The 22,453-nt window shown below is 47.2% G+C and overlaps 1 protein-coding gene across 1 annotated transcript in view; it reads left to right on the top strand.

The window, feature by feature from the left end:
• Positions 1-2,144: 2,144 nt before the first annotated feature.
• LOC130282153 (uncharacterized) overlaps positions 2,145-22,453 on the top strand; it is a 105,706-nt gene continuing 85,397 nt past the window's right edge. The window contains exon 1 of the mRNA XM_056530110.1: positions 2,145-2,267. The gene's annotated coding sequence lies outside the window, so the exon portion shown is untranslated. The remainder of the gene's footprint in view (positions 2,268-22,453) is intronic.

The raw sequence follows: 22,453 nt of genomic DNA, 5'->3' as shown, positions 1-22,453 counted from the left end.
CTCTACGTTTAGAGGAAAGAAGGTCCCTACACCAGCACAGATGGGGGTTCTCTACTGTAAGAGCAGTAAAACTGTGGAATTCTTTGCCTGAGGAGGTGTCATGGGGAACTCTGTAAAAGAATTTAAAGAAAATCTGGCATCAGAATCACCCGCACTAAACCTGTTACACAGGCTTGTAGTGCGGGTGATCCTGATTAAAACGCTCCTTACCTGGTTAAAAATGGTTAAGCGCTTCTTAAGATATCTTTATTTTTAGTTTTCTGTTATTCCCTGGCTTGGGACTCAGTGGGAGGTGTTATCATCTGGGACTCGGCCACACGTCATTCTAGCTGGGCGGAGCTGCCGCCCGGCTCATGAATATTCATGAACTTATCCTCGTAGTCTAACTCCTTTTTCTAGGTCTGGTGGGGAGGGCCGCGAGGATAAGTTCATGAATATTCATGAGCCGGGCGGCAGCTCCGCCCAGCTAGAATGACGTGTGGCCGAGTCCCAGATGATAACACCTCCCACTGAGTCCCAAGCCAGGGAATAACAGAAAACTAAAAATAAAGATATCTTAAGAACCGCTGAACCATTTTTAACCAGGTAAGGAGCGTTTTAATCAGGATCACCCGCACTACAAGCCTGTGTAACAGGTTTAGTGCGGGTGATTCTGATGCCAGATTTCCTTTAAAAGGGGTCTGGATGCATTTTTGGAGAATAATAACATCACCGGTTATGTATACTAGATTTATAGGGACAGAACGTTGATCCAGGGATTTATTCTGATGATATATTTTGAGTAGGGAAGGAATTTTTTCCTCTAGTATGAGGGTTTTTCCTTCCTCTGGATCAACTCAATAGGGACTAATTAGGGATATAGGTTGAACTTGATGGACTCTGGTCTTTTTTAAACCTTAAGAACTATTTTACTATGTTACTAACTACTGTAGAACTCTCTTAGAGATGAGCAATTTTTTTTGAAAATTAGATTTGGTCAATTTTCCAAAAAAGTTTGTTTGGTTCTGAATTTATTTGCGGTGAATGGCCGTTAATGGCTATTTCTGGCCTACAGAGAGCCTCAATAGGGGTGTAGAACACTTTGCCTTGGTGTAACACGCAAAGGGTGTGTGCTCAGTTAGTGAAATACTTGTATTCAGTATAACATGCTGATCAGAGGCATCGCTATTAGAATCACTGCCGCAGTGCCTGAAGGTGGCATCAGTATGAGGGGACTATATAGTGGCTGAATGACACAGCCTGGAGGTGGCGGAAGCATGAGGAGACCATATAGTGGCTGAATGACACAGCCTGGAGGTGGCAGCTGCTTGAGGAGAACATATGGTGGCAGAATGAGACAGCCTGGAGGTGGAAGCAGCATCAGGAGTCCTGAAAGTGACCAGGTGACAGAGTGGTGTGTTGGGTGGCAATAGAAGTACCCGGTGACGAAGGTGGTTGAAAAAAGGAGAACTTGGCATCAGATGTGTGGCATCAGGCGGGTGGCAGGATCAGAATAGTAGCTGAGGCAGGTCGGCAGAAGAAAACTATTTTTTTTTTTGTAAAAGTGTTAGTGTGCACAAGTAAGTATTGAGGATATGCATTACGTAAAACTTAACTTTTAATAATATTCATAGGATAAAATATATGTAATCAATTTTTTTTTTAAATCAAACAAAAGGAAAGGTGTGCAAAAAACACCATGTGCCACCTACACCACCAAGTATTCATGTGATGCAAAGACCTCTAAAAGGTGGATGGGAGCAACGTATGATCCATTGTAGCAGTTGGGGGTAAAAACTCTCAGAATATTAATTCCCTTCTTGGCAAATGTTACTCGCCCTAAAAAGGGTGGCCCCACACTGGAATTTCTCCCTATTTCCACCTACAAACAATGCAATTGTGGTGTCCCGGTACCGTACACGTACTGTACTGATAGGATGCTCTTAGTGGCACAACCCCTAGTCACCTCTTCCTTCTTTAATTTTATATGTTTGTAATATATATAATGTATAGTGTAAATATTGCTTCCAGGACCTTAGGTCACATGATTGATAATTGTATTGTTCTGCTAAGGTTAAGGACCTTCCAGGTCAGGTGCTCATGTCACATGTTGTACCATAATGCTTTGTATTAGGACTGACAGGTCTGGGGGACCAATAAGCTTGAAGGGTGCTGTTACCCAATCATCGCTCTCTTTCTCTTGGGGTATGACAGCGAGCGGAGCTCCGTCCATACCTTCAAGACAAATCTAGGCCTGAAGCCTGCTAACTTCAACCAAATACAAAACGGTGAGCTCAATCTAACTCAATCCTAATCCTACGTGACTGCTCGACATAAACAATTCCCCTAAATCCAGTGGAACAGCGTGAAGCCTAAAGTCCGGTCCTCTGTAAAGACTGTTACTACGTTTAATCTGCATCACATCTGCAGTAAAGTTATCTTCAGTTTACTTAATCTCCGGTTGTGGACAATCCTTTATTCCTCCCTATCGTTCCTGGGATGGGTGGCGGTTGGATTTATATACAGAGAGGAACCCGCACCCTGGTATCACGACAGTTAAGGGTTGATCCAACACCCTTTCATCACTGCACAGCTACACACTACCTACCCTACACCCCCAAGCAACCACACAATTTTCCAGGATTCTAAGGTGGAAATATGGATTGGTTCCTGTGTGGAGCCTTTTTAAGACGAGTAACACTTTCCTCGAAAAGATGGAAGGGAACAACATATTGGGCGGCCCCACATAGTAACCTCTCCCTATGTTCAACTAAAACCCCTGGGAAATGGCAGTGTTTGTAGGTGGAAATAGGGAGAGGTTCCTGTGTGGGGTCGCCCTTTTTAGGGCGAGTAAGGCTTCTTTTACAATACAAAATTACTCGGTTTTAAAGATCCGTACAAAGTTCTGCCTCAAAATCGGCAGTAAAACGGCAGTTACAAAATCCTATACGGCCATTAGAAAATCCCATTATAGTCTATGGGATTCTTCTAATAGCCGTTTTAACCCATTATAGCCCATTATGAATAAGGGACGTTATTTTGTGATGGAAGATAGTTACGGGAGAAATAGTGCATGCATCACTGTGACTCCTGCTGCCACTAGCCCGTAGTCTGCTGAGACCTCTGCCTGATTTAGGTCTCTGCCACTCCTCTGTGCACGTCCTGGCACTTCTCTGCCTGACATATTGTGCGTCTATGTTACATTTATGAAAGGTAGACTATACACTCCACTACGCTTAAAACTGTATTTGGTTACAAAAGCAGCTGCGTAGCTTTGGCTTGCCTTTCAGAGTAACTAGGCCCTTATGACTTTAATCCCTTAAGGACTCAGGGTTTTTCAGTTTTTGCATTTTCATTTTTTCCTCCATACCTTTTAGAAATTATAACCCATAAAAATGTTCCACCTAAAAATCCATATTATGGCTTATTTTTTGCGTCACCAATTCTATTTTGCTGTGACATTAGTCATTTTACCCAAAAATACACGGCGAAACAGCAAAAAAAAAAAACATTGTGCGACAAAATTGAAGAAAAAACAAAATTTTGTAACTTTTGGGGGCTTCCGTTTCTACGCAGTGCATATTTCGGTAAAAATTACACCTTATAATTATTCTGTAGGTCCATACGATTAAAATGATCCTCTACTTATATAGGTTGGATATTGTCGTACTTCTGGAAAAAATCATAACTACATGCAGGAAAATGTTCTCTTCTGACCCCTATAACTTTTTTATTTTTCCACGTATGGGCCGGTATGAGGACTCATTTTTTGTGCCGTGATATGAAGTTTTTATCGGTACCATTTTTGTTTTGATCGGACTTTTTGATCACTTTTTATTCATTTTTTAATGGTTTAAAAAGTGACCAAAAATAAGCTTTTCTGGACTTTTTTACGTGTACGCCATTGACTGTGCGGTTTAGTTAACAATATATTTTTATAGTTCGGACATTTACGCATGATACCATATATGTTTATTTTTTTTACACTGTTTAATTTTTTATGGGAAAAGGGTGGTGATTCAAACTTTTATTAGGGAAGGGGTTAAATGACCTTTATTAACACTTTTTTTTCCTTTTTTTTTTTGCAGTGTTATAGGGACCTAAAACACTGCACACACTGATCTCTTATACTGATCATTATTATCCCATAGGGGGCTATAACACTGCACACACTGATCTCTTATACTGATCATTATTATCCCATAGGGACCTATAACACTGCACACACTGATCTCTTATACTGATCATTATTATCCCATAGGGACCTATAACACTGCACACACTGATCTCTTATACTGATCATTATTATCCCATAGGAGACTATAACACTGCACACACTGATCTCTTATACTGATCATTATTATCCCATAGGGACCTATAACACTGCACACACTGATCTCTTATACTGATCATTATTATCCCATAGGGACCTATAACACTGCACACACTGATCTCTTATACTGATCATTATTATCCCATAGGGACCTATAACACTGCACACACTGATCTCTTATACTGATCATTGTTATCCCATAGGGACCTATAACACTGCACACACTGATCTCTTATACTGATCATTGTTATCCCATAGGGACCTATAACACTGCACACACTGATCTCTTATACTGATCATTGTTATCCCATAGGGACCTATAACACTGCACACACTGATCTCTCATGCTGATCACTGGCGTGTATTAACAATGATGTCCTTGGTTTTAACGTAACTTTATTCTTTCATGAGTTATTTACAAGTTTATGACCATTTATAAAATGTGTTCAATGTGCTGCCCATTGTGTTGGATTGAACTTTTATGTGAATGGTGAAGTTAACCAACAAAACCACCTCTATTGGTCTGACACTAACCCACATTGGATATATCCCTCCAAGACTGTTGGGACACAACAATTGATGGTCTGGTGTGGTATATGGGGTACAAAGATGGTGGGGCCATTCTTCATCAATGGAAACCTCAAGGCCGCTGGATATGTGAAATTGCTCCATGATGATGTTTCCCTCTTTATGCACTGAAGCTGCACGTTCCCTGAGTTCTTCCAGCAAGATGGTGACCACCACATTATGGCTGTCAGGTCCGAGCATTCCTAGATGAACAGTTTCCTGGAAAGTGGATTGGTCATCGTGGGCCAGTTGAATGGCCCCCAAGGTCTCACCATCTGACCCCCTTAGACTTTTATCTTTGATGTCATCTGAAGGAAATCGTCTATCTCCTGAAACTACGGATACTGAAAGCTTGTGCTAGCATTTCTCCTGCGGTGTATATAGTAGTATATAGCAGTGTATACAGATACTGGAAGCCTGTGCTAGCATTTCTCCTGCGGTGTATATAGTAGTATATAGCAGTGTATACAGATACTGGAAGCCTGTGCTAGCATTTCTCCTGCGGTGTATATAGTAGTATATAGCAGTGTATACGGATACTGGAAGCCTGTGCTAGCATTTCTCCTGCGGTGTATATAGTAGTATATAGCAGTGTATACGGATACTGGAAGCCTGTGCTAGCATTTCTCCTGCGGTGTATATAGTAGTATATAGCAGTGTATACAGATACTGGAAGCCTGTGCTAGCATTTCTCCTGCGGTGTATATAGTAGTATATAGCAGTGTATACGGATACTGGAAGCCTGTGCTAGCATTTCTCCTGCGGTGTATATAGTATTATATAGCAGTGTATACGGATACTGGAAGCCTGTGCTAGCATTTCTCCTGCGGTGTATTTAGTAGTATATAGCAGTGTATACGAATACTGGAAGCCTGTGCTAGCATTTCTCCTGCGATGTATTTAGTAGTATATAGCAGTGTATACGGATACTGAAAGCCTGTGCTAGCATTTCTCCTGCGGTGTATATAGTGGTATATAGCAGTGTATACGGATACTGGAAGCCTGCCCTAGCATTTCTCCTGCGGTGTATATAGTAGTATATAGCAGTGTATACGGATACTGGAAGCCTGTGCTAGCATTTCTCCTGCGGTGTATATAGTAGTATATAGCAGTGTATACAGATACTGGAAGCCTGTGCTAGCATTTCTCCTGCGGTGTATATAGTAGTATATAGCAGTGTATACAGATACTGGAAGCCTGTGCTAGCATTTCTCCTGCAGTGTATATAGTATTATATAGCAGTGTATACGGATACTGGAAGCCTGTGCTAGCATTTCTCCTGCGGTGTATATAGTAGTATATAGCAGTGTATACGAATACTGGAAGCCTGTGCTAGCATTTCTCCTGCGATGTATTTAGTAGTATATAGCAGTGTATACGGATACTGAAAGCCTGTGCTAGCATTTCTCCTGCGGTGTATATAGTAGTATATAGCAGTGTATACGGATACTGAAAGCCTGTGCTAGCATTTCTCCTGCGGTGTATATAGTAGTATATAGCAGTGTCTATGGATACTGGAAGCCTGTCCTAGCATTTCTCCTGCGGTGTATATAGTAATATATAGCAGTGTATACGGATACTGGAAGCCTGTGCTAGCATTTCTCCTTCGGTGTATATATGTTACGCCGAGCGCTCCGGGTCCCCGCTCCTCCCCGGAGCGCTCGCTACACTCTCGCTCCCGCAGCGCCCCGGTCAGATCCACTGACCGGGTGCGCTGCGATACCGCCTCCAGCCGGGATGCGATTCGCGATGCGGGTGGCGCCCGCTCGCGATGCGCACCCCGGCTCCCGTACCTGACTCGCTCTCCGTCGGTCCTGTCCCGGCGCGCGCGGCCCCGCTCCCTAGGGCGCGCGCGCGCCGGGCCTCTGCGATTTAAAGGGCCACCTTCTCCCGGAGACAAGGTATGGCTCTCCGCTAAATATGTCCGCTTCCGTGTTCCCAGCTACAAATTGGGACCACGCTATCTTGGTCCTTTCAAAATTTTGTGCCAGATTAATCCTGTCTCTTATAAACTTCTTCTCCCTGCTTCTCTTCGTATTTCTAATGCCTTTCACGTTTCTCTTCTTAAACCACTCATCATCAACCGTTTCTCTCCTAAACTTATCTCTCCCACTCCTGTCTCCGGTTCTTCAGACATCTTTCCTGTAAAGGAGATACTGGCCTCCAAAAAGGTCAGAGGAAAAACCTTCTTTTTGGTTGACTGGGAGGGCTGTGGTCCTGAAGAGAGATCCTGGGAACCTGAGGACAATATCCTAGATAAAAATCTGGTCCTCAGGTTCTCAGGCTCCAAGAAGAGGGGGAGACCCAAGGGGGGGGGTACTGTTACGCCGAGCGCTCCGGGTCCCCGCTCCTCCCCGGAGCGCTCGCTACACTCTCGCTCCCGCAGCGCCCCGGTCAGATCCACTGACCGGGTGCGCTGCGATACCGCCTCCAGCCGGGATGCGATTCGCGATGCGGGTGGCGCCCGCTCGCGATGCGCACCCCGGCTCCCGTACCTGACTCGCTCTCCGTCGGTCCTGTCCCGGCGCGCGCGGCCCCGCTCCCTAGGGCGCGCGCGCACCGGGTCTCTGCGATTTAAAGGGCCACTGCGCCGCTGATTGGCGCAGTGGTTCTAATCAGTGTGTTCACCTGTGCACTCCCTATGTATACCTCACTTCCCCTGCACTCCCTCGCCGGATCTTGTTGCCATTGTGCCAGTGAAAGCGTTCCCTTGTGTGTTCCTAGCCTGTGTTCCAGACCTCCTGCCGTTGCCCCTGACTACGATCCTTGCTGCCTGCCCCGACCTTCTGCTACGTCCGACCTTGCTTCTGTCTACTCCCTTGTACCGCGCCTATCTTCAGCAGTCAGAGAGGTTGAGCCGTTGCTAGTGGATACGACCTGGTCACTACCGCCGCAGCAAGACCATCCCGCTTTGCGGCGGGCTCTGGTGAATACCAGTAGTGACTTAGAACCGGTCCACTAGCACGGTCCACGCCAATCCCTCTCTGGCACAGAGGATCCACCTCCTGCCAGCCGGCATCGTGACAGTAGATCCGGCCATGGATCCCGCTGAAGTTCCTCTGCCAGTTGTCGCCGACCTCACCACGGTGGTCGCCCAGCAGTCACAACAGATAGCGCAACAAGGCCACCAGCTGTCTCAACTGACCGTGATGCTACAGCAGCTACTACCACAGCTTCAGCAATCATCTCCTCCGCCAGCTCCTGCACCTCCTCCGCAGCGAGTGGCCGCCTCAGGCCTACGACTATCCTTGCCGGATAAATTTGATGGGGACTCTAAGTTTTGCCGTGGCTTTCTTTCACAATGTTCCCTGCACTTGGAGATGATGTCGGACCAGTTTCCTACTGAAAGGTCTAAGGTGGCTTTCGTAGTCAGCCTTCTGTCTGGAAAAGCTCTGTCATGGGCCACACCGCTCTGGGACCGCAATGACCCCGTCACTGCCTCTGTACACTCCTTCTTCTCGGAAATTCGAAGTGTCTTTGAGGAACCTGCCCGAGCCTCTTCTGCTGAGACTGCCCTGCTGAACCTGGTTCAGGGTAATTCTTCCGTTGGCGAGTACGCCGTGCAATTCCGTACTCTTGCTTCAGAACTTTCCTGGAATAATGAGGCCCTCTGCGCGACCTTTAAAAAAGGCCTATCCAGCAACATTAAAGATGTTCTGGCCGCACGAGAAATCCCTGCCAACCTACATGAACTTATTCATCTGGCCACTCGCATTGACATGCGTTTTTCCGAAAGGCGTCAGGAGCTCCGCCAGGATATGGACTTTGTTCGCACGAGGCGTTTTTTCTCCCCGGCTCCTCTCTCCTCTGGTCCTCTGCAATCCGTTCCTGTGCCTCCCGCCGTGGAGGCTATGCAAGTTGACCGGTCTCGCCTGACACCTCAAGAGAGGACACGACGCCGCATGGAGAATCTCTGCCTGTACTGTGCCGGTACCGAACACTTCCTGAAGGATTGTCCTATCCGTCCTCCCCGCCTGGAAAGACGTACGCTGACTCCGCACAAAGGTGAAACAGTCCTTGATGTCAACTCTGCTTCTCCACGTCTTACTGTGCCTGTGCGGATATCTGCCTCTACCTTCTCCTTCTCCACTAAGGCCTTCTTGGACTCCGGATCTGCAGGAAACTTTATTTTGGCCTCTCTCATCAACAGGTTCAACATCCCAGTGACCAGTCTCGCCAGACCTCTCTACATCAATTGCGTTAACAATGAAAGATTGGACTGTGCCGTGCGTTACCGCACGGAACCCCTCCTAATGTGCATCGGACCTCACCACGAAAAAATTGAGTTTTTGGTCCTCTCCAATTGCACTTCCGAAATTCTCCTTGGACTACCCTGGCTTCAACACCATTCCCCAACCCTGGATTGGTCCACAGGGGAGATCAAGAGTTGGGGTCCCTCTTGTTTCAAGGACTGCCTTAAACCGGTTCCCAGTACTCCTTGCCGTGACCCTGTGGTTCCCCCTGTAACCGGTCTCCCTAAGGCCTATATGGACTTTGCGGATGTTTTTTGCAAAAAACAAGCTGAGACTCTACCTCCTCACAGGCCTTATGACTGTCCTATTGACCTCCTCCCGGGCACTACTCCACCCCGGGGCAGAATTTATCCTCTCTCTGCCCCAGAGACTCTTGCTATGTCTGAGTACATCCAGGAAAATTTAAAAAAGGGCTTTATCCGCAAATCCTCCTCTCCTGCCGGAGCCAGATTTTTCTTTGTGTCCAAAAAAGATGGCTCCCTACGTCCTTGCATTGACTACCGCGGTCTTAATAAAATCACGGTAAAGAACCGCTACCCTCTACCTCTCATCTCTGAACTCTTTGATCGCCTCCAAGGTGCCCACATCTTTACCAAACTGGACTTAAGAGGTGCTTATAATCTCATCCGCATCAGAGAGGGGGATGAATGGAAAACGGCATTTAACACTAGAGATGGACACTTTGAGTATCTGGTCATGCCCTTTGGCCTGTGCAACGCCCCTGCCTTCTTCCAAGACTTTGTTAATGAAATTTTTCGTGATCTCTTATATTCCTGTGTTGTTGTGTATCTGGACGATATCCTGATTTTTTCTGCCAACCTAGAAGAACACCGCCAGCATGTCCGCATGGTTCTTCAGAGACTTCGTGACAATCAACTTTATGCCAAAATGGAGAAATGTCTGTTTGAATGTCAATCTCTTCCTTTCCTAGGATACTTGGTCTCTGGCCAGGGACTACAAATGGATCCAGACAAACTCTCTGCCGTCTTAGATTGGCCACGCCCCTCCGGACTCCGTGCTATCCAACGTTTTTTGGGGTTCGCCAATTATTACAGACAATTTATTCCACATTTTTCCACCATTGTGGCTCCTATCGTGGCTTTAACCAAAAAGAATGCCAATCCTAAGTCATGGCCTCCTCAAGCGGAAGACGCCTTTAAACAGCTCAAGTCTGCCTTTTCTTCAGCTCCCGTGCTCTCCAGACCTGACCCATCTAAACCCTTCCTATTGGAGGTTGATGCCTCCTCAGTAGGAGCTGGAGCGGTCCTTCTACAAAAAAATTCTTCCGGGCATGCTGTTACTTGTGGTTTTTTTTCTAAGACCTTCTCTCCGGCGGAGAGGAACTACTCCATCGGGGATCGAGAGCTACTAGCCATTAAATTAGCACTTGAGGAATGGAGGCATCTGCTGGAGGGATCAAGATTTCCAGTTATTATTTACACCGATCACAAGAACCTCTCCTATCTCCAGTCTGCCCAACGGCTGAATCCTCGCCAGGCCAGGTGGTCTCTGTTCTTTGCCCGATTTAATTTTGAAATTCACTTTCGCCCTGCCGATAAGAACATTAGGGCCGATGCTCTCTCTCGTTCCTCGGATGCCTCGGAAGTAGAGCTCTCTCCGCAACACATCATTCCTCCTGACTGCCTGATCTCCACTTCTCCAGCCTCCATCAGGCAAACTCCTCCAGGGAAGACCTTCGTCTCTCCACGCCAACGCCTCGGAATCCTCAAATGGGGTCACTCCTCCCATCTCGCAGGTCATGCGGGCATCAAGAAATCCGTGCAACTCATCTCTCGTTTCTATTGGTGGCCGACTCTGGAGACGGATGTTGTGGATTTTGTGCGAGCCTGCACTGTCTGTGCCCGGGATAAGACTCCTCGCCAGAAGCCCGCTGGTCTTCTTCATCCTCTGCCTGTTCCCGAACAGCCTTGGTCTCTGATTGGTATGGACTTTATTACAGACTTACCCTCATCCCGTGGCAACACTGTTGTTTGGGTGGTCGTTGATCGATTCTCCAAGATGGCACATTTCATCCCTCTTCCTGGTCTTCCTTCTGCGCCTCAGTTGGCAAAACAATTTTTTGTACACATTTTTCGTCTTTACGGGTTGCCCACGCAGATCGTCTCGGATAGAGGCATCCAATTCATGTCTAAATTCTGGAGGGCTCTCTGTAAACAACTCAAGATTAAATTAAACTTTTCTTCTGCTTATCATCCTCAATCCAATGGGCAAGTAGAAAGAATTAACCAGGTCCTGGGTGATTATTTACGGCATTTTGTTTCCTCCCGCCAGGATGACTGGGCAGATCTTCTACCATGGGCCGAATTCTCGTATAACTTCAGAGTTTCTGAATCTTCTTCCAAATCCCCATTTTTCGTGGTGTACGGCCGTCACCCTCTTCCCCCCCTCCCTACTCCCTTGCCCTCTGGTGTACCCGCTGTGGATGAAATAACTCGTGATCTTTCCACCATATGGAAAGAGACCCAAAATTCTCTCTTACAGGCTTCATCACGCATGAAGAAGTTTGCTGATAAGAAAAGAAGAGCTCCCCCCATTTTTTCTCCCGGAGACAAGGTATGGCTCTCCGCTAAATATGTCCGCTTCCGTGTTCCCAGCTACAAATTGGGACCATGCTATCTTGGTCCTTTCAAAATTTTGTGCCAGATTAATCCTGTCTCTTATAAACTTCTTCTCCCTCCTTCTCTTCGTATTTCTAATGCCTTTCACGTTTCTCTTCTTAAACCACTCATCATCAACCGTTTCTCTCCTAAACTTATCTCTCCCACTCCTGTCTCCGGTTCTTCAGACATCTTTCCTGTAAAGGAGATACTGGCCTCCAAAAAGGTCAGAGGAAAAACCTTCTTTTTGGTTGACTGGGAGGGCTGTGGTCCTGAAGAGAGATCCTGGGAACCTGAGGACAATATCCTAGATAAAAATCTGGTCCTCAGGTTCTCAGGCTCCAAGAAGAGGGGGAGACCCAAGGGGGGGGGTACTGTTACGCCGAGCGCTCCGGGTCCCCGCTCCTCCCCGGAGCGCTCGCTACACTCTCGCTCCCGCAGCGCCCCGGTCAGATCCACTGACCGGGTGCGCTGCGATACCGCCTCCAGCCGGGATGCGATTCGCGATGCGGGTGGCGCCCGCTCACGATGCGCACCCCGGCTCCCGTACCTGACTCGCTCTCCGTCGGTCCTGTCCCGGCGCGCGCGGCCCCGCTCCCTAGGGCGCGCGCGCACCGGGTCTCTGCGATTTAAAGGGCCACTGCGCCGCTGATTGGCGCAGTGGTTCTAATCAGTGTGTTCACCTGTGCACTCCCTATGTATACCTCACTTCCCCTGCACTCCCTCGCCGGATCTTGTTGCCATTGTGCCAGTGAAAGCGTTCCCTTGTGTGTTCCTAGCCTGTGTTCCAGACCTCCTGCCGTTGCCCCTGACTACGATCCTTGCTGCCTGCCCCGACCTTCTGCTACGTCCGACCTTGCTTCTGTCTACTCCCTTGTACCGCGCCTATCTTCAGCAGTCAGAGAGGTTGAGCCGTTGCTAGTGGATACGACCTGGTCACTACCGCCGCAGCAAGACCATCCCGCTTTGCGGCGGGCTCTGGTGAATACCAGTAGTGACTTAGAACCGGTCCACTAGCACGGTCCACGCCAATCCCTCTCTGGCACAGAGGATCCACCTCCTGCCAGCCGGCATCGTGACAATATAGTAGTATATAGCAGTGTATACAGATACTGGAAGCCTGTGCTAGCATTTCTCCTGCGGTGTATATAGTAGTATATAGCAGTGTATACAGATACTGGAAGCCTGTGCTAGCATTTCTCCTGCGGTGTATATAGTAGTATATAGCAGTGTATACGGATACCGGAAGCCTGTGCTGGCATTTCTCCTGCGGTGTATATAGTAGTATATAGCAGTATATAGAGAAGAGGGTTGCATTGACAATCCAACACAATGGGCAGCACATTGAACACATTTTATAAGTGATCAGAAACTTGTAAATAACTTATGAAAGAATGAAGTTATGTAAAAACCAAGCACATCATTGTTTTTCTTATGAAATTCCCAATAAGTTTGATTTGTCACATGACCCTCTTCCTATTGAAAAAACAAAAGTTGGATTCAAAATGTCCAACTTCAAAATGGCCGCCATGGTCACCACCCATCTTGAAAAGTTTCCCCCCTCACATATACTAATGTGCCACAAACAGGAAGTTATCACCAACCATTCCCATTTTAAGATGTATCCATAGAAATGGCGCACCCTGTATATAGTTATTAGGTTGCCCCTAAGCCTTCTTCTTTCTTGACATAATAACCCTAATTCTGATAATCTTTCTGGGTACTGTAGTCCTCCCATTCCCCGTATTACCCTAGTTGCCCATCTTTGAACCCTCTCCAGCTCCACTATATCTTTCTTGTACACTGGTGCCCAGTACTGTACACAGTATTCTATGTGTGGTCTGACCAGTACTGTTCACAGTATTCTATGTGTGGTCTGACCAGTACTGTACACAGTATTCTATGTGTGGTCTGACCAGTACTGTACACAGTATTCTATGTGTGGTCTGCCCAGTACTGTACACAGTATTCCATGTGTGGTCTGACTAGTAATGTACACAGTATTCTATGTGCGGTCTGACCAGTACTGTACACAGTATTCTATGTGTGGTCTGACCAGTACTGTACACAGTATTCTATGTGTGGTCTGACTAGTAATGTACACAGTATTCTATGTGTGATCTGACTAGTAATGTACACAGTATTCCATGTGTGGTCTGACCAGTACTGTACACAGTATTCTATGTGTGGTCTGACTAGTAATGTACACAGTATTTTATGTGTGGTCTGACTAGTAATGTACACTGTATTCTATGTGTGGTCTGACCAGTACTGTACACAGTATTCTATGTGTGGTCTGACCAGTATTGTACACGGTATTCTATGTGTGGTCTGACCAGTTGTCACGATTCGGCTGGCTGGAGGTGGATCCTCTGTGCCAGAGAGGGATTGGCGTGGACCGTGCTGGTGGACCGGTTCTAAGTTGCTACTGGTATTCACCAGAGCCCGCCGCAAAGCGGGATGGTCTTGCAGCGGCGGTAGCAACCAGGTCGTATCCACCAGCAACGGCTCAACCTCTCTGACTGCTGAAGATAGGCGCGGTACAAGGGAGGAGACAAGAGCAAGGTCGGACGTAGCAGAAGGTCAGGGCAGGCAGCAAGGATCGTAGTCAGGGGCAACGGCAGGAGGTCTGGAACACAGGCTAGGAACACACAAGGAAACGCTTTCACTGGCACAATGGCAACAAGATCCGGCGAGGGAGTGCAGGGGAAGTGAGGTATAAATAGGGAGTGCACAGGTGAACACACTAATTAAGCCAGCTGCGCCAATCAGTGGCGCAGTGGCCCTTTAAATTGCAGAGACCCGGCGCGCGCGCGCCCTAAGGAGCGGGGCCGCGCGCGCCGGGACAAGACCGACGGAGAGCGAGTCAGGTACGGGAGCCGGGATGCGCATCGCGAGCGGGCGCCTCCCGCATCGCGAATCGCATCCCGGCTGAGAGAGGTATTGCAGCGCACCCGGTCAGCAGGTCTGACCGGGGCGCTGCAAATGCGAGGATGTTGCGAGCGCTCCGGGGAGGAGCGGGGACCCGGAGCGCTCGGCGTAACAGTACCCCCCCCCCCCCTTGGGTCTCCCCCTCTTCTTGGAGCCTGAGAACCTGAGGATAAGACTTTTGTCTAGGATGTTGTCCTCAGGTTCCCAGGATCTCTCTTCTGGACCACAGCCTTCCCAATCCACCCAAAAATTTTTTTTCCCTCTGACCGTCTTGGAGGCCAGAATCTCCTTCACGGAGAAGACGTCAGAAGAACCGAAGACAGGAGTGGGAGAAACAAGTTTGGGAGAGAAGCGGTTAATGATGAGTGGTTTAAGGAGAGAGACATGGAAGGCATTGGGAATACGAAGAGAAGGAGGAAGAAGGAGTTTGTAAGAGACAGGGTTAATCTGGCACAAGACTTTGAAAGGACCAAGATAGCGTGGTCCCAGTTTGTAACTGGGGACACGAAAGCGGACATATTTAGCGGAGAGCCATACCTTGTCTCCGGGAGCAAAAATGGGGGGAGTTCTTCTTTTCTTATCGGCAAACTTTTTCATGCGGGATGAAGCCTGTAAAAGAGAATTTTGGGTCTCTTTCCATATGGTGGAAAGATCACGAGTCACTTCATCCACAGCGGGCAAACCAGAGGGCAAGGGAGTAGGGAGGGGGGGGAAGAGGGTGACGGCAGTACACCACGAAAAATGGGGACTTAGCAGAAGATTCGGAGACTCTGAAGTTGTATGAGAATTCGGCCCATGGTAGAAGATCTGCCCAGTCATCCTGGCGGGAGGAAACAAAATGCCGTAAATAGTCACCCAGGACCTGGTTAATTCTTTCTACTTGCCCATTGGATTGGGGATGATAAGAAGAAGAGAAGTTTAATTTAATCTTGAGCTGTTTACAGAGGGCCCTCCAGAATTTAGACACGAATTGGACGCCTCTATCCGAGACGATATGCGTGGGCAATCCATGAAGGCGAAAAATGTGTACAAAAAATTGCTTCGCCAACTGAGGCGCTGAAGGAAGACCAGGAAGAGGAACAAAATGTGCCATCTTGGAAAATCGATCAACGACCACCCAAACAACTGTGTTGCCACGGGATGGGGGTAAGTCTGTAATAAAGTCCATACCAATCTGTGACCAAGGCTGTTCGGGAACGGGCAGAGGATGAAGGAGACCAGCAGGCTTCTGGCGAGGAGTCTTATCTCGGGCACAGACAGTACAGGCCCGCACAAAATCAACAACATCCGTCTCCAGAGTCGGCCACCAATAAAAACGAGAGATGAGTTGCAAGGATTTTTTGATGCCCGCATGGCCTGCGAGATGGGAGGAGTGTCCCCATTTGAGAATCCCGAGACGCTGGCGTGGAGAAACGAAGGTCTTCCCTGGAGGAGTTTGCCTGATGGAGGCTGGAGAAGTGGAGATCAGACAGTCCGGAGGGATGATGTGTTGCGGAGAGACTTCTGCTTCAGAGGCATCAGAAGAACGAGAGAGGGCATCGGCCCTAATGTTCTTGTCAGCAGGGCGAAAATGAATTTCAAAGTTAAAACGGGCAAAGAACAACGACCACCTGGCCTGGCGAGGGTTCAGTCGTTGGGCAGACTGGAGATAGGAGAGATTCTTGTGATCAGTGTATATGATAACTGGAAATTTTGATCCCTCCAGCAGATGCCTCCATTCCTCAAGCGCCAATTTAATGGCCAGTAGTTCTCGATCCCCGATGGAGTAATTCCTCTCCGCTGGAGAGAAGGTCCTAGAAAAAAAAACACAAGTAACAGCATGTCCGGAAGAATTTTTTTGTAGAAGGACAGCTCCAGCTCCCACTGAGGAGGCATCTACCTCCAATAGGAAGGGTTTAGATGGGTCAGGTCTGGAGAGCACGGGAGCAGAAGAAAAGGCAGACTTGAGATGTTTAAATGCGTCTTCCGCTTAAGGAGACCAGAACTTGGGATTGGCATTTTTCTTGGTTAAAGCCACGATAGGAGCCACAATAGTGGAAAAGTGTGGAATAAATTGTCTGTAATAATTGGCGAACCCCAAAAAACGTTGGATAGCACGGAGTCCGGAGGGGCGTGGCCAATCTAAGACGGCAGAGAGTTTATCTGGGTCCATTTGTAGTCCCTGGCCAGAGACCAAGTATCCTAGGAAAGGAAGAGATTGACATTCAAAGAGACATTTCTCCATTTTGGCATAAAGTTGATTGTCCCGAAGTCTCTGAAGAACCATGCGAACATGCTGGCGGTGTTCTTCTAAGTTGGCAGAAAAAATCAGAATATCGTCCAGATAAACCACAACACAGGAATATAAGAGATCACGAAAAATTTCATTAACAAAGTCTTGGAAGACGGCAGGGGCGTTGCACAGGCCAAAGGGCATGACCAGATACTCAAAGTGTCCATCTCTGGTGTTAAATGCAGTCTTCCATTCGTCCCCCTCCCTGATGCGGATGAGATTATAAGCCCCCCTTAAGTCCAGTTTGGTAAAGATGTGGGCACCTTGAAGGCGATCAAAGAGTTCCGAGATAAGAGGTAAGGGGTAGCGGTTTTTTACCGTGATTTTATTAAGTCCGCGGTAGTCAATGCAAGGGCGTAGGGAGCCATCTTTTTTGGACACAAAAAAAAATCCAGCTCCGGCAGGAGAGGAGGATTTGCGGATAAAGCCCTTTTTTAAATTCTCCTGGATGTACTCCGACATGGCAAGAGTCTCTGGAGCAGACAGAGGATAGATTCTGCCCCGGGGTGGAGTAGTACTCGGGAGGAGGTCAATAGGACAGTCATAAGGCCTGTGAGGGGCTAAAGTCTCAGCTTGCTTTTTGCAAAAGACGTCAGCATAGTCCATATAAGCCTTAGGAAGACCGGATACAGGGGGAACCACAGGGTCACGGCAGGGAGTACTGGGAACCGGTTTAAGACAGTCCTTGAGACAAGAAGTACCCCAGTTCTTGATTTCTCCTGTGGACCAATCAAGGGTTGGGGAATGGCGTTGAAGCCACGGTAATCCAAGAAGAATTTCAGAAGTGCAGTTGGAGAGGACCAAAAATTCAATTTTTTCGTGATGAGGTCTGATGCACATTAGGAGAGGTTCCGTGCGGTAACGCACGGTACAGTCCAATCTTTCATTGTTAACAGAATTGATGTAGAGGGGTCTGGCGAGACTGGTCACCGGGATGTTGAACCTGTTGATGAGAGAGGCCAAAATAAAATTTCCTGCAGATCCGGAATCCAGGAAGGCCACGGCAGAGAAGGAGAAGGTAGAGGAAGATATCCGCACAGGCACAGTAAGGCGTGGATAAGCAGAGTTGACATCAAAAACTGTCTCACCTTTGTGCAGAATCAGCGGACGTCTTTCCAGGCGGGGAGGACGGATAGGACAATCCTTCAAGAAGTGTTCGGTACTGGCACAGTACAGGCACAGGTTCTCCATGCGGCGTCGTGTCCTCTCTTGAGGTGTCAAGCGAGACCGGTCAACTTGCATAGCCTCCACGGCGGGAGGCACAGGAACGGATTGCAGAGGACCAGAGGAGAGAGGAGCCGGGGAGAGAAACCGCCTCGTGCGAACAAAGTCCATATCCTGGCGGAGCTCCTGACGCCTTTCGGAAAAACGCATGTCAATGCGGGTGGCCAGATGAATAAGTTCATGCAGGTTAGCAGGAATTTCTCGTGCGGCCAGCACATCTTTAATGTTGCTGGATAGGCCCTTTTTTAAAGGTCGCGCAGAGGGCCTCATTATTCCAGGATAATTCGGAGGCAAGAGTACGGAATTGGATGGCGTACTCGCCAACAGAAGAATTACCCTGGACCAGGTTCAGCAGGGCAGTCTCAGCAGAAGAGGCTCGGGCAGGTTCCTCAAAGACACTTCGAATCTCTGTGAAGAAGGAGTGTACAGAGGCAGTGACAGGGTCATTGCGGTCCCAGAGCGGTGTGGCCCATGACAGAGCTTTCCCAGACAGAAGGCTGACTACGAAAGCCACCTTAGACCTTTCAGTAGGAAACTGGTCCGACATCATCTCCAAGTGCAGGGAACATTGTGAAAGAAAGCCACGGCAAAACTTAGAGTCCCCATCAAATTTATCCGGCAAGGATAATCGTAGGCCGGAAGCGGCCACTCGCTGCGGAGGAGGTGCAGGAGCTGGCGGAGGAGATTGTTGCAATAGCTGCTGTAGCATCACGGTCAGTTGAGACAGCTGGTGGCCTTGTTGCGCTGTTGGGCGACCACCGTGGTGAGGTCGGCGACAACTGGCAGTGGGACTTCAGCGGGATCCATGGCCGGATCTACTGTCACGATTCGGCTGGCTGGAGGTGGATCCTCTGTGCCAGAGAGGGATTGGCGTGGACCGTGCTGGTGGACCGGTTCTAAGTTGCTACTGGTATTCACCAGAGCCCGCCGCAAAGCGGGATGGTCTTGCAGCGGCGGTAGCAACCAGGTCGTATCCACCAGCAACGGCTCAACCTCTCTGACTGCTGAAGATAGGCGCGGTACAAGGGAGGAGACAAGAGCAAGGTCGGACGTAGCAGAAGGTCAGGGCAGGCAGCAAGGATCGTAGTCAGGGGCAACGGCAGGAGGTCTGGAACACAGGCTAGGAACACACAAGGAAACGCTTTCACTGGCACAATGGCAACAAGATCCGGTGAGGGAGTGCAGGGGAAGTGAGGTATAAATAGGGAGTGCACAGGTGAACACACTAATTAAGCCAGCTGCGCCAATCAGTGGCGCAGTGGCCCTTTAAATTGCAGAGACCCGGCGCGCGCGCGCCCTAAGGAGCGGGGCCGCGCGCCGGGACAAGACCGACGGAGAGCGAGTCAGGTACGGGAGCCGGGATGCGCATCGCGAGCGGGCGCCTCCCGCATCGCGAATCGCATCCCGGCTGAGAGAGGTATTGCAGCGCACCCGGTCAGCAGGTCTGACCGGGGCGCTGCAAATGCGAGGATGTTGCAAGCGCTCCGGGGAGGAGCGGGGACCCGGAGCGCTCGGCGTAACACCAGTACTGTACATAGTATTCTATGTGTGGTCTGACTAGTAATGTACACAGTATTTTATGTGTGGTCTGACTAGTAATGTACACTGTATTCTATGTGTGGTCTGACCAGTACTGTACACAGTATTCTATGTGTGGTCTGACTAGTAATGTACACTGTATTCTATGTGTGGTCTGACCAGTACTGTACACAGTATTCTATGTGTGGTCTGACCAGTACTGTACACGGTATTCTATGTGTGGTCTGACCAGTACTGTACATAGTATTCTATGTGTGGTCTGACCAGTACTGTACCCAGTATTCTATGTGTGGTCTGATCAGTACTGTATACAGTATTCTATGTGTGGTCTGACTAGTAATGTACACAGTATTCTATGTGTGGTCTGACCAGTACTGTACACAGTATTCTATGTGTGGTCTGACCAGTAGTGTACACAGTATTCTATGTGTGGTCTGACCAATACTGTACACAGTATTCTATGTGTGGTCTGACCAGTACTGTACACAGTATTCTATGTGTGGTCTGACCAGTACTGTACACAGTATTCTATGTGTGGTCTGACTAGTGATTTGTACAGTGGTATAATTATTTCCTTGTCGTGGGCACCTATGCCCCTATTGATGCACCCCCATGATTTTATTTGCCTTGGCAACAGCAACACTGGTCACTAAAGCTAAATTTACTGTTAACTAAGATTTCTAAGTCCTTTTCCACATCAGTTGTCCCAAGTGTTCTACCATTTAATACATAATCCCAGTCCGGATTTGTCCTCCCCATGTGCATTACCTTACATTTATCAGTGTTGCCTCATCTGCCACTTCCCAGCCCAAACCTCCAACCTATCCAGATCCATTTGTAACAGTTCACTGTCCTCTATAGTGTTATCTACTATACACAGTGCACTGTCCTCTATAGTGTTATCTACTATACACAGTGAACTGTCCTCTATTGTGTTATCTACTATACACAGTGCACTGTCCTCTATTGTGTTTACCGCTTTACAGAGTTTAGTATCATCTGCAAAGATTGCTACTTTACTATTCAACCCCTCTACAAAGTCATGAATAAATATATAAAATAGAACAGGACCCAAGACTTACACACATTCTCCCCCAGCCCAATCCTTCTCATTTTATGCACTAATCTTTTATGTGGCACCGTATCAAATGGTTTGGAAAAATCCAGATATACGACATCCAGCGATTCCCTTTGGTCCAGTCTGGAGCTCACCTCCTCATAAAAGCTGATCAGGTGACAGGACCGATACCTCATAAAGCCATGCTGATATGGAGTCATACATTTATTTTTATCAAGATATTCCAAAATAGCATCTCTTAGAAAATCCTCAAACAGTGCTGTCAGAATTTTTCTGCTTGTGATTTGGGCTTGTAGTGAATCGCTGCAATTTTTCTGTGCAACACACACACTGCTCTCTGTGTAATGAAATGCTGAAATGGCAGGCTGCAGCGATGGCTGCTGATTATATAGGGCTGTGACATCACAGAGCTGGCTGGCTGCTGATAGGCTGCATGCTGCATCATGATTCAGGGTGATCCCGTCTATCCACCTTCCCAGAGCTCCATGCCCCATGTCCTCACATGTGGAGCCGCCATTTTAGATGCCCTGGAGCCTGGACCGCACTAAATGGAGCTTAATGAAGCAATTCAAATTTTTCATGAAATTTGTAACAAATTCAGATTTGTCAGATTCTATTAACTCATCCCTAGTAATATGTATACAAATAATATTCCTCCTTATATACTGTATTATTGGTAATATTGGTCTCAGTATACAGGATTTGGTCGGTAACAGTATCATGGGAATATGTATGGTGATAATAATTATTCTCCTTGTATACTGGTATTATTGGTAATATTGGCCTCAGTATACAGGATTTGGTCAGTAACAGTATCATGGGAATATGTATGGTGATAATATTCCTCCTTGTATACTGGTATTATTGGTAATATTGGTCTCAGTATACAGGATTTGGTCAGTAACAGTATGATGGTAATATGTATGGTGATAATATTCCTCCTTGTATACTGGTATTATTGGTAATATTGGTCTCAGTATACAGGATTTGGTCAGTAACAGTATCATGGGAATATTTATGGTGATAATAATTATTCTCCTTGTATACTGGTATACTGGTATTATTGGTAATATTGGCCTCAGTATACAGGATTTTATGGTGATTTGCATGATGATATTCGCTCCTGGTATACTCGTAATATTTTGTAACTATAGTACAATCTTTTTTGTCATCATTACACATATTCTCTTACTTCTACTTCTTACTTCTACTTATATCCCTTATAAAATTTGAGAAACCAAAATTAAAGTAAAAGGTAGAAACAGTTCCCATTAATTTCAATGTTTTTTTTTTTAAATCTCTGCCGTACTTAGTTGTCATTAGTTCAGATTAATTTCCATTATTTTGATAAAGAAAAATATGGTTCATGTGGTTTTTTTTTCCCCATCATAAATAAAAGATATTAAAACAGATTTTAGTAATTCAACATTGAAGTCTATGGTAATGTAAGTAATCTCCATTACATTACTTTATTTATACATCCATTTTTGATGCTTAACTGACATTAACTACAAAATCTTTTCCCATTTTACTTCCGTTAACAACAATTTTATATCCGTTAGGAATAACCTCCGCTATGTGTCAGTAACAGATTCATAAAGGATTTGAACAACGTTAATGTGAACATAGCCTTAGAAAGCAAGACATTATTATTTTTTA

This window comes from Hyla sarda, chromosome 7 (assembly GCF_029499605.1).
Source record: "Hyla sarda isolate aHylSar1 chromosome 7, aHylSar1.hap1, whole genome shotgun sequence".
Classification (NCBI taxonomy): Eukaryota; Metazoa; Chordata; class Amphibia; order Anura; family Hylidae; genus Hyla; species Hyla sarda.
The sequence above is the reverse complement of the archived record's forward strand: the minus strand, read 5'-3'. Positions and strand labels throughout refer to the sequence as shown.